This window comes from Gymnogyps californianus, chromosome 23, assembly GCF_018139145.2.
Source record: "Gymnogyps californianus isolate 813 chromosome 23, ASM1813914v2, whole genome shotgun sequence".
NCBI lineage: Eukaryota > Metazoa > Chordata > Aves > Accipitriformes > Cathartidae > Gymnogyps > Gymnogyps californianus.
Genome location: NC_059493.1, coordinates 3017599 through 3031971, shown reverse-complemented (window position 1 = coordinate 3031971; position 14373 = coordinate 3017599). Strand labels below are relative to the sequence as shown.

At 40.4% G+C, this 14373-nt stretch overlaps 1 protein-coding gene across 1 annotated transcript in view; it reads right to left on the bottom strand.

The window, feature by feature from the left end:
• Positions 1-14373, bottom strand: part of DUSP26 (dual specificity phosphatase 26) — a 73908-nt gene that overhangs the window by 51362 nt on the left and 8173 nt on the right. Inside the window, exon 2 of the mRNA XM_050910355.1 lies at positions 10449-10578. The gene's annotated coding sequence lies outside the window, so the exon portion shown is untranslated. The remainder of the gene's footprint in view (positions 1-10448; positions 10579-14373) is intronic.

Here is a 14373-nt window from a genome sequence, read left to right as displayed (position 1 = left end):
CAAACTGGATGGTTACTTAATGCCTCTCTGACATCCACAGCTCCTGAGCAGTCTAGGACTAAAGATCACTTCATATGCAGTGCGTCAGAGCAGTTTTCAGAGAACAGCACACCAGAAAAATGGTCAGGCTTCAAATATCAACAGAGGTCAGGAATGTCAATATAATAATGCCAAGCAGTTTTAGGGAGTGCAGGTTTCATTCAGCTAATGTTAAGGGATGATTTCTGTTCAGTATTTAAAGGAAGGGGCAAAGGTTAAGCTCCTTGCCGTTGTACCCCATGGAGAAGATTGCTCTTGTTCCTGAACAGGATGAAAGGAAGAATGATCAGAAATGATAGAGGTCAAAGCTGTGAAGACTAGGTAAAAAAAAAGACTAAATAGAACCTGAGAAATATGAAAAGTGAAAAGAAAAATTTCACACTATATCTCCTCCAAAAGAAAATGCTATTACAATTTTTAAATCATCTACTTGTGCTGTGACACCCACAAGAAATTAGCTAAGCTGTCTCTACTCATCTATTTCATGAATTTGATGAATGAATTGCTTGTCTTCATGAAGGAAGGAAACACAAGGACACTGAAGCTGGAGTATGGAAGTGCAAGAAGATAAAAGGGGACTATATAATGGAAGATGGAGAAGAATGGGGGATTTTATGTATTCAGTGTATTAAAAGAAGAAATATAATAATGCATAACTAAAAGCAAGGATACATACGCAGGCTACTAGCCTTGCCCCTGAGGAGAATCCACCAGGATTCTCCGAATTTCAAATTGCCAATGAAAATTCCAGGCTCTGCTCATAGTTGGCCAACATTTCCAGTTGCAGACTTTGGAGTACATGTTACCCCAAATTTTAGGGAAATACCTGCAACAGGAAGACCTTCCATGTAAAGGTATTTATCTAGTAAGAGCTGAAGTTGGGTTGAAGTTTTGCTTAGTAAAATTTATGGATGTTTTTACTGAAATAGTCACAAATCACCACAACAGTAATTTGTCTTTAAACTGATGACTAACATTCAAGAAAGTATGGATGATAAAAAGTGGAAACAGAGATAAATGACATCTATTTCAGCTGGGTTTTTTTTGTAATTATAGATGTAGAAAAGAAATACAAAATGGCAGGTAAGTTCCTGTCGATCAGCAGACAGATCAACCTAATTATGTATGATTCCTGTATTATATTTTTCCACATTTATTGGTAATCCCATGTAAACAGCTACCAAAATGGAAATGCAGAAAGTTCCAGCAGGAAAGCTATTCTTCTCTTTTAGTATCCATAACACTGCCAACATACACATCTGAAGAGTGAAAATGGCATACCATTGTGTATTGGCCCCTTCCAACCTCTGCATATAAATATTTTATGATTCCTTTGGTTCCATCTTTACCTTCTCATCTTTTGATTGAAGCAAAAGCTGATCATCAGTAAAACATCCCTTAACAGCTTCATAAGCCAAAAGCGCCTGGAAACACATCTCTATTCTCAGCATCCTCCTTAATGAATGTGGAAAGCTCTCTTCAGCGCTGTAAGTGTATGAGGTTGATAAAGATTCTATTTACTTTTTTCCCCTTATAAGAACTTAATGAGACAAAATTGGTAGCTCGTAATCAGGCGTTGGCCTTTTCATCTCTCCGGGTTTTATTTACAAAAGCTTATTAGAGCAAAGCACACTAAGTGATATGCCGCGATAACTAGAGTATTGCTTAACGATCCCTAGCAGCCAGCACAAAGCACAGAAAATTAAAGGGAAAAGGTGATTAAAGAAGTGTTACCTAATGTAAACAGAATTCTTCCCCCCGCTGCCAGAGACCCCAATGCTGCACATGAATCTGCAGATGAATCCACTGGCTAGACTGCATCTTTCCAGCCTGTTGCATGGCTGCACTGAGACAGGTTTTCTGGTGCATAGCCCATGACATCAAGGCCTGAACAGCTCTGGACCCAGCTGAGGCAGCTCCCTGCAAGCAAGGAGCCAGGCCAGAGCAGAGTCAGCTTTGCTGTCCACTGTATTGATTTTCCAGCTTCAACACATTTTCAGTATTTAAAAAAAATGGTAACTACCAATGTCCACAGATAAAAGTTGCTCTATGTCTTAGTTTTCCCCTCTGTAAAATGGGAATAATAATATTGAACTCTTTCAAACTTGGCAAGAACTTGGGCAATCTTTTAAAATCTAATTAGGAACAGGAAGTGCAAGGAAGGGCCAAAGAAGTTGGAATTCTGCAGAGAGAAAATCCATAATAGGCTTCCAACAGGACCTGCTGCTTTTTCACACACACTGCCAGTTTTGCTTACAAATAGAGCAATACAGTTGCTCCTTCTCCCTCTAATTTGCTGCTTCAGTTTCTTCCTGATAAATAGAAACACCACACTTGCATAGGGAAAAGAGAAGTTACTGTATCATAGGAAGCAATCACACCATACACAAAACAAGCACTCTTAGTAATTAAACTACTTCCAGCCCCCTTTCTCTGTTCCTTTTCAGCATTGCGCTGACAGGCTGTTTATCTTTGGCACAGCAGAAGCAAAGGAAGCAGCAAAATGTTCTTGTAGCAATTCACTTAGAGGAGGAGGGGGAGAGACAGAAAGGCTGAAGACAAACATATTTGGTCTTTAGTGCCAGCATTGTTTCTTGAAAATACATACATGAACAAGGATCAGATCTCTACGTAATTGTCCAGGTGACTATTTTGATAGAGACCTGTCAACTCGCTTGTAATATTAAGTGCTTTGTATTCTATCCAGATGTTTCTCCAGTACTATAGCTGTGCTCCAGCTGTGCAGAAACTTGCATCTTGCTCTGCTGTTCCCATCTAAAAGGGGAGTTTCTGCATTAGAGGAGCAGACTTGTGCTGATTGACTAAAAGTGACCTAAAAAGAGTAAACAGTTTGAATACAAAGAATAAGGAGAAAGAATGAACTAGCCAGGTCCTTCCTAGAGCAGATTAAAAAGTTTGCCTTGTAATTAATACACTGGCATAAGGACAGCACATCAGAAGGCAATTTCCAGCTCTACCATACACTCGATATGGAATCTTGTGTGTGTGAGTCAAAGTTCAGTGTCACCCCCCCCCGAGCAAGAGGGATGCTAACTCCTTTGTCTGAATTGTCTATTCGTATCATAAATTCTTCCAGCTAGGGACTGCCCTTTATACATTTGTACAACGGGACTTTGACCTCAGCTGGGGTTCCTAGCTGCTGCCCTAATACAAATGAACAGTCAGATGAGCCCAAGATAGGCTGTCTGGATCAGAACTCTAAGCTTGTGAAGGTGGTATTTTGGCTTCGGCTTCAGTCCCACCTCTGCAAATAAATAATTGATTGCAGTGAATCTGGATGCAAAACAGAAGGAAAGGTGCTAGCACACTTCCCTGGTGAGGTTAATCTGCAGTCTAATAGACCCTGTATTGCAGCTTGGTTCCTCCCTGACCCTCCCTCAAAACATGTGGTTGCTGAAAATATGGGTCTCTGGCTCCGTGCCCATTCCCCATCGACAGACACACTGTTGGAGTGCTCTCAATTTGCATCTGTCATTATCTTTTGTGTGTGCCGAGGTTTAATGTGCAATAAATGTAAATGGGTGATGTATATTCTGCATTTTATTAGCTCTCATTTCTCCTTGGCATCATACACAGTTGTTATGCCTCACAAGAGCTGCTTTCTGGTCTACTAGAAAGCCCCCGAAATGAAGGTTTGTTGCTATTGTTACTAGGTATTTTCTTCTGAAAAATCAAGAGTATAATTTCATTAATTACAAATTACTAAACTAGCTTCACCCATTGTTTTTAGCTAGCTTTCAGCAGCTTTGACTTGAGACTTGTCCAAGAGATCAAAAACTGAGCTGAAAAATTTCGGACCATAGGCCTTCTGGTGTGTCCTGCTTTTGGCCTGAATTGGTCAGAACACACATAGGTAAGTTGTATTCCCAGGCATATCCCGTAAGCCATTAGAAATGAGCATTTCTATGTAGTTGTGCTCATAGTTTCTACCTTAATTAAGAGATATCCTCCATCTACACAATAAGTAACAGCATGTTCTGTTCCTGCCTAAGTTCCCCACCGGTGCTTGAAATCATTCCTTTCATCTTCCAAATATAAAAGGATGAAGGGGTAATATACAAAAACATAGCTTGCTTTGAAGCTGTTCAGACTAAAGACCTATAATTCAGGTAATGGTGATGGCCACAGCCTAGCTCTTCAACAGATAATTTATGCCACTCCCTGCAGGGAGGTTTGCACATCCCCCTTCCTCTCCTGATGTATTTTCCCTTATGCAAAAAACCCTCCTGTGTTTATAACCATCCAGCTGGCATTCACAGCAGATTGAGGAGAGCACAATGCAAGGAACTGCTCTAAGGAGAAAAGTTGTAAGCTGACTTGCTCTGCAGCCCTCTGACCGTTAGTGAACACACACACACTAAGAGGCAGGCATGAGGGGTCTCTCAGGTTAAACATCAAGTGTATGCAAACACCATTTTGTTAGCCCTAGCTGCTGCAGCAGGAAAGAGATCTTTATTAAATGTGCTGAAAGACTATAGGCTCTCAACCATCACCTTTCCCTGGCCTGTCATTACATGAGCACATTTAACACAGTCCCCTCAGCACCTTCACTGCCTTCATCCAGTGCCCTCCATCCAACAGTGAACAAGAAAATTTGAAATCAGAACATCACCTTGCAGTTGCAGTCACAAGCTGCACTTGCCTCCCATAATATAACTGTAAAATGGATATGTCTCCATTGAAGTCAGGTGGTTTTTTCAGTCCCTGTGAAGTTTGGGGAAAATCACATCATCTCCCTGTTTCAGATTTCCCACCTGTAAAATGGAAATAACAACCCTGCCTTTTCCCCCACATGCACCTTACACTTTTAGCATGTCATTGCATCAGGGAAGGAACTAGCTCTTAGGTTATAGAAAAGATTCACTATCAAAATAGCTGCAATGGTTTAAATTGTTGTTCTCTTGACAGAAGTTACTATACTTACAGCTCTGCTAGTAAAACAGAGCACATGAACTCTCCTCATATGCTGTAGTGAAAAATTTGGCTTAGTTCTAGCTGCTGCAGTAGGCACTTTGAGCTTAGTCACCAGACTTGCACTGCTTTGGAGCATTGCTACATTTTATTATACTGAAAGGCTAGTGGTAACAAAGCAAGCATAATATTTTAAACTGCTTTTGTCATTTTGGCAATGAACATCTCTTGGTGTTACTCTTGTTTCCAGAGCATTTGGCACCATTCACTGTCTTAGGTGTGAGGCTTTCTGGGTACTTCTGAAATACCAGGCACAAACGTATGCAATTGATAAGAGGTGCCCAAGAAAACCAGTAGCATAGTTATACTTTCACTACTTGATCTTAAATGAAGTAAAAGGCTCTGGTTACAAGAATAACTGCACCTATTCATAATCATGAGCCCTCAGTGTCTTTTTACACCACTGTCTTGTTAGCAGGAGTACAACCACAGCTAAGTAAGCTGCCAGTTGTTGATGATGCCCTAGGGGGTTTCTACCAAGGTCTTGAAGATAGGCTGCTTCCAGGACACACAGATGTCCTTCGCATTACCCCATGGGTAGAGAATTATTGATCAAATGCTTTTGAACAGAAGCACTAGAGAAGCACACCCTCATGGGTGCACAGAGCGTGCCCATGTGTGCATGTGTTCTCTGCAGATAACTTGGATCTCAGTTCATTACCACTTTACCAAACCAAGTAAGGCCAGATGGATGCATTCTGCTGACACTTTTATCAGGTCACATTATAACACCATAAGAATCTGGCAACCAGGGAAAAATGGCATCTGCCTTTAGATTGAAATGATGGCTCAGCATACAGGTCAGGATAGAGTTCAGAAAGAACAGTGGAGAAATGGGTCACCTGGGACTGAGAAGGGGTCTCAAAATCCCATGAGTGCTAATAAAGCTCCGGACTAAATTCACCTCACAGAAGGGAAGCCATAAGTATCTCAGGTTGGCAGAGAGTAACTGTAGGGCTCACTGTAGAACATCTTTTAATGCTTCACACAGGTGAGCTCTGGTTCTGCTGAAAGAGAAGTCTGAGCTCTGCACACAGACGTTGGGGACTTTCCTAGGCTGAGACATTGCAGAAGCTACACCATGTTGCAAAAACCTTGGAAGTGACAGGGCAGCTGGTGCGCTGTGATTGCTGCTTATCACACTAATAACAGCAATCTCAGTGACTCTGCTCCCCACATCTCTCTCAGAATCCAGCTGAATCCAGTCCTCTGTACCAGTGATACATCCTTGACCAGGTCTGGAGCATCTCCAAGCTGAGAGATCAGAAATGGAACCTCACTATGCAATAGAGAAACAGGTGTTAAGAGACCAGTGGAGGGAATGATCAGAGTCCTGGAGGGATTTTAATTCAAAGACTGAAAAGATGGCAGGTGAAAATCTGGACTCACTGATCAGTCCTTTTGACATTGATTTCAATTAGGACCAAAATTTCAGCTCAGAGTGGTTTAGCTTAGAGAAATTTAGAAAGTATACACATTACGTATATTATGGGGATATATATAAAATTGTGTGTGCAGGGTATATCAGTGCCCACAGGGCATTTAAACACTCTGGTTTTAAATCAAACTTAAAACAACCTGGGCTGAGCAGAATGATCTTCTACAGGAAAGCGATATCCTAATTGGCCACACAGGCATTTTGTACCTATGTTTCAGCAAGACCACCAGAAACAGGAAGTTAGTCTAGATGACATCCTCATGGAAAGAAGGATATTAAGCAACACACACCTTCCTCCTTACCTTGGAGTTTGTCTAACTAGGAACAGAGAATAGACAAGTAGGAAAGGAAAAAGTGATAGAGGGACACAGCATCACCTAACTTTATAAATCTTTGCTCTTCTAGTCTCTGTCCAATATTGAAGCACAAACTATAACCCACTTTTTCTTTTAGACTGAGCAATGCATGCATGTAAAGTATCCTCACTGTGTTCAACACCTAACCCATCCCTGTGGGGTGACTAGAATCTGGCTGCACAGATTTATTTGCTGAGTTGCTGCCTTACTCCCCAACTGTATCATTTAAATATTCCTCTGTTCCTCTGCAGGGACACAGCAGAAATCATACCTTCCTTGGATCTCCTGAGAGCAGACAGTCTGCTTGCAATTACACTGTCAGGAAGCTACATTAATGTTCCTGTGCAGCAAAAAGATGTGGTGTGCTGGTCATTCCTTGAGAGGGCAATAGACCACTGGCTCCAATTCCTTTTAATGCTTTCTGGATCTCACTGAAACAGACTTACTCCAGATTTAGGAAGGTGTACATGGGAGCAAAGCTAAGATAAATGACAACTTATTAAAGCCTATTACCTCCTATCAGTCAGCTATATAGTAAAAATGTCTGGCAGTTTAATTTTCTTTTCACTAATTACTTAAATTCCTTATTCCATGTTTAGGAGCTACATTTAAATGCAATACTGAGAGGCAGGTAGATTCTCTCCCTAGATTTCCAGTGAACTCTCAAGCACCTGTGAACAGGATGCAGTGACAGTAGGCAGCTCTGTGGTTTCCATGGGTAGCGTTGCCACATTCACTTCCTATCACCATGGATTCAGCTGGCATTAATAAGCTCCTGTCTGCATAAAAGGAGCTGCCAAACACATGACTTCTAGACATGGGCTTGGCTGCACCCCTATGTGAGTGTGATTCACTGCTCTGGAAAATGGCTGCAGGGCAGAAAGAAAAGGGCACTGGCTCCTATGCGCTCCTGGCCAAACACACAGACGAAAGGAAGGAAACAAATATGAGCCTTGGCAAACCCACAGATAGCTCAGATCATCCTAATGTAATAATGGGACACTGATGGTCTCCAACTGCCAACATTTACTTAGGGAGAAAGATTCAGTGTGTATGGTATTCAGATTAATTTATAATTCATATCCGCAGGACACCCCAGTGAAAGAAAACTCCTACTGAGACAGTATAAAAAACAGATGGAGAATCTTTTGTCAGTGTCCTGCATCACACAATCACAGGGTACTGCCGAACCAGCTCCTGCTCCGCTGCAGTGAGGGAACAGCCACAACACTTGCTCCAAACCAAGCACTAGGAGTAGTTCCAGACTTCCAGGCCCAGGCATACAGCTGGGCTGTGCCCCAAACCCACCCTGCAGCAGGATGCATGCATTTACCAGTGGTACCCTGGGTCATGCTCTGGAAAAAGTGCTCTCTTCTAGATTTTGGAAGCTTAAGAAATCACTTTAATGTAAAAAAAATTAAAGCAACATTTTTCCCAATGTTTTCCAATGCCTAGAGGAGACAATGCATCAGGCAAGAGACCACAGGATTTTTTCCAGATGAAAACATCTACTTGCTTAGGATACTTTATACTTACACGGCAAAGTCACCAAAAGCACTTCATAAAAATAACTGGCAAACCTACTAGGAGTACTTTTTCTGGGAAAACAACGCCTTTTTGAATAATATTCCCCCCCCATTGTAACTTGTTGCCACCTATTTTTTCCAGTTTCCATAGAAAAGCAAAGCTTCTTATTTTCCACTGAGTCAACTGTCCCTTTCCTTTTTCCATTTATAAAATTAACAGATGAAAAAGAAATGAAAGGTGGAAAAGGGAAGAGAAATAATATTTTTTTCTTCCAGAGAAAATTCCCGCAGGAAAAATAGAAAACTAGTTATTCCCTTTAAGTTATTTCCCACATAACAGCTATAATTTTTCTGACCTTCTCCAGTGAACAGCATTTGCTAGGACATGGTGATTTCTCCCTGGGAACATACAGAAAAGCAGCAGCAATATACTGAACTAAGGATGCCAGATCTCCAAACTTTGGCCTTAAAACTAAATCACAGCTTTCTCTTTCTGACACCAGTGAGTAGCTATTGCAGCTTTAAGGCCACGCAGAGCAATCATTTACCCATCATACAGTCTAGATGTTACCTCTTTCATTGGCTTATACACAGGCACCTTCCAACTTTTATTTCCTCCTGCAAACTTTTTGACATGTATTCTTCCCCTATGGCTGCAACAGGGACCTCCTGCTGTAATGAAGTGACTCTCAGTGTCGCAAGGGCAGGTGTGCACCGGCTACCAGCCCATTCCTAACAGCAGGGAGAAACTCCTGTGTTCAGCTCAGCACTCCACCAGTTAGCTTTCATTAGAGACAAAAACACCTGCCACCTTCACTGTCTTTTTATTTCTTGTGATCAGTACAGCCCACTCTGCAGTTATCAACTGGTCCCTTCAGCAACCAAGCCAATCTCATGCCCAATTACAGGCTGGAAACTGGGAACACAACATCAGTTAAATCTGAGAGTGCAATACAGATAGGTGATCTTTTGCCCAGTGCAGAAGACCTGTACAAAGCCTACACGCCAGTTGAAATTTCATCTTTCCTCTCTATTTTGAAGACCTAGACAGTACTTAAGAGATATGTTGGCCTATTCCTACTTTTGGCTCTAATTCAGCAATATATATTAGCAGATACTTGCCAGTAAATATGGCTTCAAACTCTGGATGTATGTGGTTGACTAGAACACCAGCTTAAAGCTAAGCACTTGATTTTTGCCACACAAGGGTCTGAGAAGTTGTTCATACCTTCTTTCACATGGAAATAGGATGAGAGATCACATCTTAAATATGACCTCAGCTGGGATCACGTGGCCACCTTGCAAAAATTATTTAACTATCAAAACTTCAGCCATTGTCAATGTGCTCAGGTCATTCATCTAGTCATAGTACAAATTGGCTCAAGTATCAAAGGTATTCTTCATAAAGAGAGGTCAGTTTTCTCACTTGACTCACAATTATACCAGAACCATTACACTGGAAATAGTTATTATTGAAATAAAACTGATTTTAAAGTTCTTTGTAAATTACTTATTTTATGGATCTTGCAATAAAACTACCAAATAGTTTAATCATACACTAAAATGACTAGAACAAGCTAATAAAAAGGAAGCATATTGTGAAGGAGGTGAAAAACAATGCCAGCAATCTGCAGTTTAAAAGCCAGAGCAATATAAAGGCTTGGGCATCACACTTATGGGGCAGGTTCACCATGGGTACAAATTACATACTTCTATTGAAGATCCTGGTGCTAGGCTGAGTTGAACTAGCTGAAAATTTACCCGCAGGGAGATTGTGTTGCTCCCGCAGATGCAAGTAAACAAAGCAGAATTTAATACAAGTGATTAAAAAAAGACAGACTAACATTTCTCATACTTTTGTACAGATCAGAAGCTTAGGGTGATGAGAGAAACTGGCTTGGGATACAGAGTCAATTGGCCTTGTCATCTTTAAGGTTATGTTTTTGTACAAAAGCTTATCCTGCATCATCTTTATGATTTTTTGTTTAGCATATCAATCACTTCTCCCTCCTGTGATGCCTTATGCTATTGCTTGGTCCTGACACTGTGCCGTTTGGTGTAATTGTGCATGCCAATGCAGAGGGCATGTAATCTTACCGCTGTGAGCTGTTCCCACTTTACTCCCTTTGCACCGTGTATGCAGTTCAGCTCCCCACACATTGAGGCAGACAGTGTTTCATCTCAAGTTCTCCTCAGGGACATGCCTCCTCAGTCTCCTCATAGGTCCCTAAAATAAAATAAAAAATTATCATTTGTATATTCTTGCCAATGTTCAGGTCTGGAGTTAAAAAACATACAAACAGCTCATACATATCAGGACCAAATAAATTCATTTAGTACTTTATGCATTTCATCTTTGATCATGGTATTTCTGCTATAAGGATATTCAAATTAAATCAAAGCAAAAGAGATGAAAGCCAGCTGACTTTAGTTGATCCAACCATCCAGGGAAAAAGTACATATTTTATTACTGCATCTGGGTTACTGATGAAGGGAAACAGAACACTGAAAGTAGAATGCTCTGCTGCACTACATGGGTGTAATTCATCTCTGTGCAATAGTTCAATGCAATATATTACTTTGGTCCCACTAAGACCTGTTCAGGTGATAAGGATAATACCTTAGGAAACTACTGACAGTGCACAAAATTGTTGTCAAATGCAAACTACTGTCAAATGTAAAATACTGAATCAGTTATTTTCAGTTGAACGTTTACTGCTTCTACCAGCCTGAAATGCAAAAGTGCATAGTCACACCATTGTATCAGGTTGTCTGCAATTATGTACCACTTCTCTCAAAAAAAGGAGCTGGAGTTACTAAAAGATGTTCCATAACCCCTGTACACCTAAGGCCAGTGAAGGATTCTTCCTGTCTCACCTTCTTTCTTGCATGTGAAACCACAACAGCAGACAGCCAGTTCCTTAAACATGTGATGGAAGAGTGCAAAAGCACAGGGTTTGGGATTCCAGTGTTCTCATCCCCTGCTGCAGAGATCTGTCGTACAGATTCAGAGCTTTACTATCTTTCTCTACTCTCACATCCTTTTATAACTCAATTATCTATTTTCTTAAGTACTTATGAAGATTAACCACCAAGAAGCATGGGAACTGTACAAATAGAACAGAAACAATAAAACAACAATACAAAAAACTTTTTACAAACATTATGGATAGTTGCACTGTAAACCTGTCTCTTAATGACTCTACCAGCACATGAGAAGAAAAAATGAGGCTATATAATTGATATCCCATGTCAAAACTAAAAACACCGAATGCATTTAAAAATCAAATACAGCTCTCAATAAGCACCTTTCAAATGGTAGGTCAAAAATCTGATGCTGTCATTATACAGTCAATAGTTTAAAATGACAAATATATCTCAGAAAAATCATATGGTATTCATTGAGAATTCATGAATGAACATGAACTAGAAAAAAGCAGGTAGAGTGAGTGCCTTCTGGAAATCACTCGTCCCCAAAGTCAAAACGTTAAACTCCTTCCAATGGTACCAGAATTTTGAGCAGCTCAAATTAACTGTGATTGTTCTTATAGTTAATTAAGCAAATTGATAAAAAAATAAAATATCCAATATGGCACATTTCAATGACAAATTCTAACTATTTTCTTTAATTATTGACTTTTCATTGACAAATTAAACAAGCAGCTCTTTTCCATAGCCTTACAACAACTGGTCAAGGAAAAGACCACACTTAAGAGCTCCTCCTCTCCTATTGGCTGTTAGAGAAGATGCTAGTACAAGGCCATTGCAGCTGCTATTGAAAGGACACGGAGGCAAGCAAAAAAATTATATAGTCAGTCTTGCTAAATTAGTTTACCTAAAATTGTATGTGTGAGTGATTTTAATCAAAATCTAATTTCCCCTCTTTTTAGAGTAACTGAAATGAGATTTTTCTAATTTACTTTTCGCGGTTCAAGTTTCTCATAATTCTTCTATGGTAGTGACAGCACCGTGAAAAGCGTCTGCTGCTACAAAGCATTAAAAAAATTAGATTTTCAAATTGATGTGCTAAATTAAAAATGTTTAATGTTTCTCATCAAAGGCACAGGAGTATGCATAGGGCCTTCGGTACAGTTAGAGGCACAAGACTTTTTTCATCTGTTTCTTTAATTCACATCCCAAGGCAACTCTGCTGTGAAAATTAACAAGCTACAAGCAAAAAGTGTTGTAAAATAGTGTCTTCAGAGAAACTACCTTTTAATTTCTTCCCCTCCCCATTGCTGGTCTGACCTTAAGGATGTCATAATAAAAACAGATGCTATGTTCTGTTTCTTACTAACTTTAGATGGAGTTTTACTGAATTCTTTCAGAGCATCTGAGCCTCTGGGCAATTTTAATTCTCTGGTCTTGACTTGCTAATTCCCATGTTTTAGGAAATCACATTATTTCTGTAAATTGACTAAAATCATTATTACATTCAAATCTGGGCTTCAGACCTCAGGAGCTGCTTGTGAAGTAGCTCAAAGTTGGGATGGGACTACTTGACTAGCTGCTGACTTCTGTACGTTTTACAAGTTTCTGAAGAAAGGGTTACATGTTACAAGAAAATAGCCTTGGTAACCGCAGATTGCTCAGCGTGTCTGCTACTGCCTAGCTATACGAGAAGCTTGGAAACATGGAGCAAGTTTGCTGTTGATTCTGGATTTATGCTTGGGTCTCCTGCTGAGCACAGCTGATTTAAAGAGGAAATGGAGAAGATCCTCAATGAAATGACTCCACATATACGGCCATAACTTGACCACATTGCTTTAAAGTGTGTTTTCCTTTCAAGGGAAGCAAATCAAATGCCAGCAATGCCTACTGGCCCTTTATTCAACCATGGCTTTTTTTGCAATCACAGCACTCATTGCAAATAACAAATGAAAAGCATATTCACTATATTTGCATAAATGCAATTGCTTTGATTTAAATGCATTTTTTCTGCCTAGGCCAGGCATGAACAAAGCCTTCTGGTGAGACAAGTGCCACCAAAGAGTGCTATGTATTTCTCAAGCCCAAACTGTGTAAGAATGAATAAAAGACTGTTCTGTTTCATGTCATCCTCAAATACTTAGCAGCTTGGTAAGAAAACACACAGAAGAGGAATCAGATACTGTATACAATAGTTACAAGACCACTGAGCCATAGTCTGTCCCTCCAGGGAGGGAGGCAGCTTCTTTACCATCTTTCCAGTAACTGAGAAACATGAGCTTAAGAACTTTTTCCAATAAATTCAGAGATAACCTATTCTCAAGAGCTGTTTGCAGAGTAGGTGGCATACCCCAAGTCCTGCCTGTCTCAACACCCACTGCAGAACAGTGGGCAGCATGACAACATGCCAGGAAGGCTGCATTGGAGAGAAGAAAGAATAAGAGATCAAGCACAGAAGCAATGTCCTTGGTCTCTGCAAGAGTAGGGAATTTCGTCAGAAGAAAAACCAAAATGGGGATCATGCTAAGAAACATGCTGTACCCTATGCTAGAGGACAACTGCCCCCTTTGCCCCCCTGGGTCTTAACTAGCAAAGAATTCATACCCATTACCAAGTGATCACTTAAACCCTGAGCACAGAGACAGTATAAGCTTGGAGTTTCTCCACTCCATTAAGATTCATCAGCTGCAACCAAAAATGCAGAGCCTGGATGCACAACTCCTCTCCCCAGCTGGATCACCATTAAAACTCAGACATTCTCCATCCCTCCCCTCTGCTGAATTACCAGGAATGCTACATTTGCTTGGGGGAACACAACAGAAAAGAGAAAGCAATGACTAGCATTTACCATCTATTACTAGCCACAGCTACGAATAAAATAGACTAGTAGGTCAATAGTTTATCCAAGTATGCAATTCCTATCTAAAAAGCAGCTCCTCAATTTAAGCTTTCTCTTTAAACTCTTGATTCCAAATTCTGTGCAAACCCAAGGCAGCTCAGCACAGCTTATCTGATTCAGAGAGAGGGAGGGAAAGAAATACATGCATACACACACTCTTTATGCCATTCACAATCTGCATACTGCATATCCTCC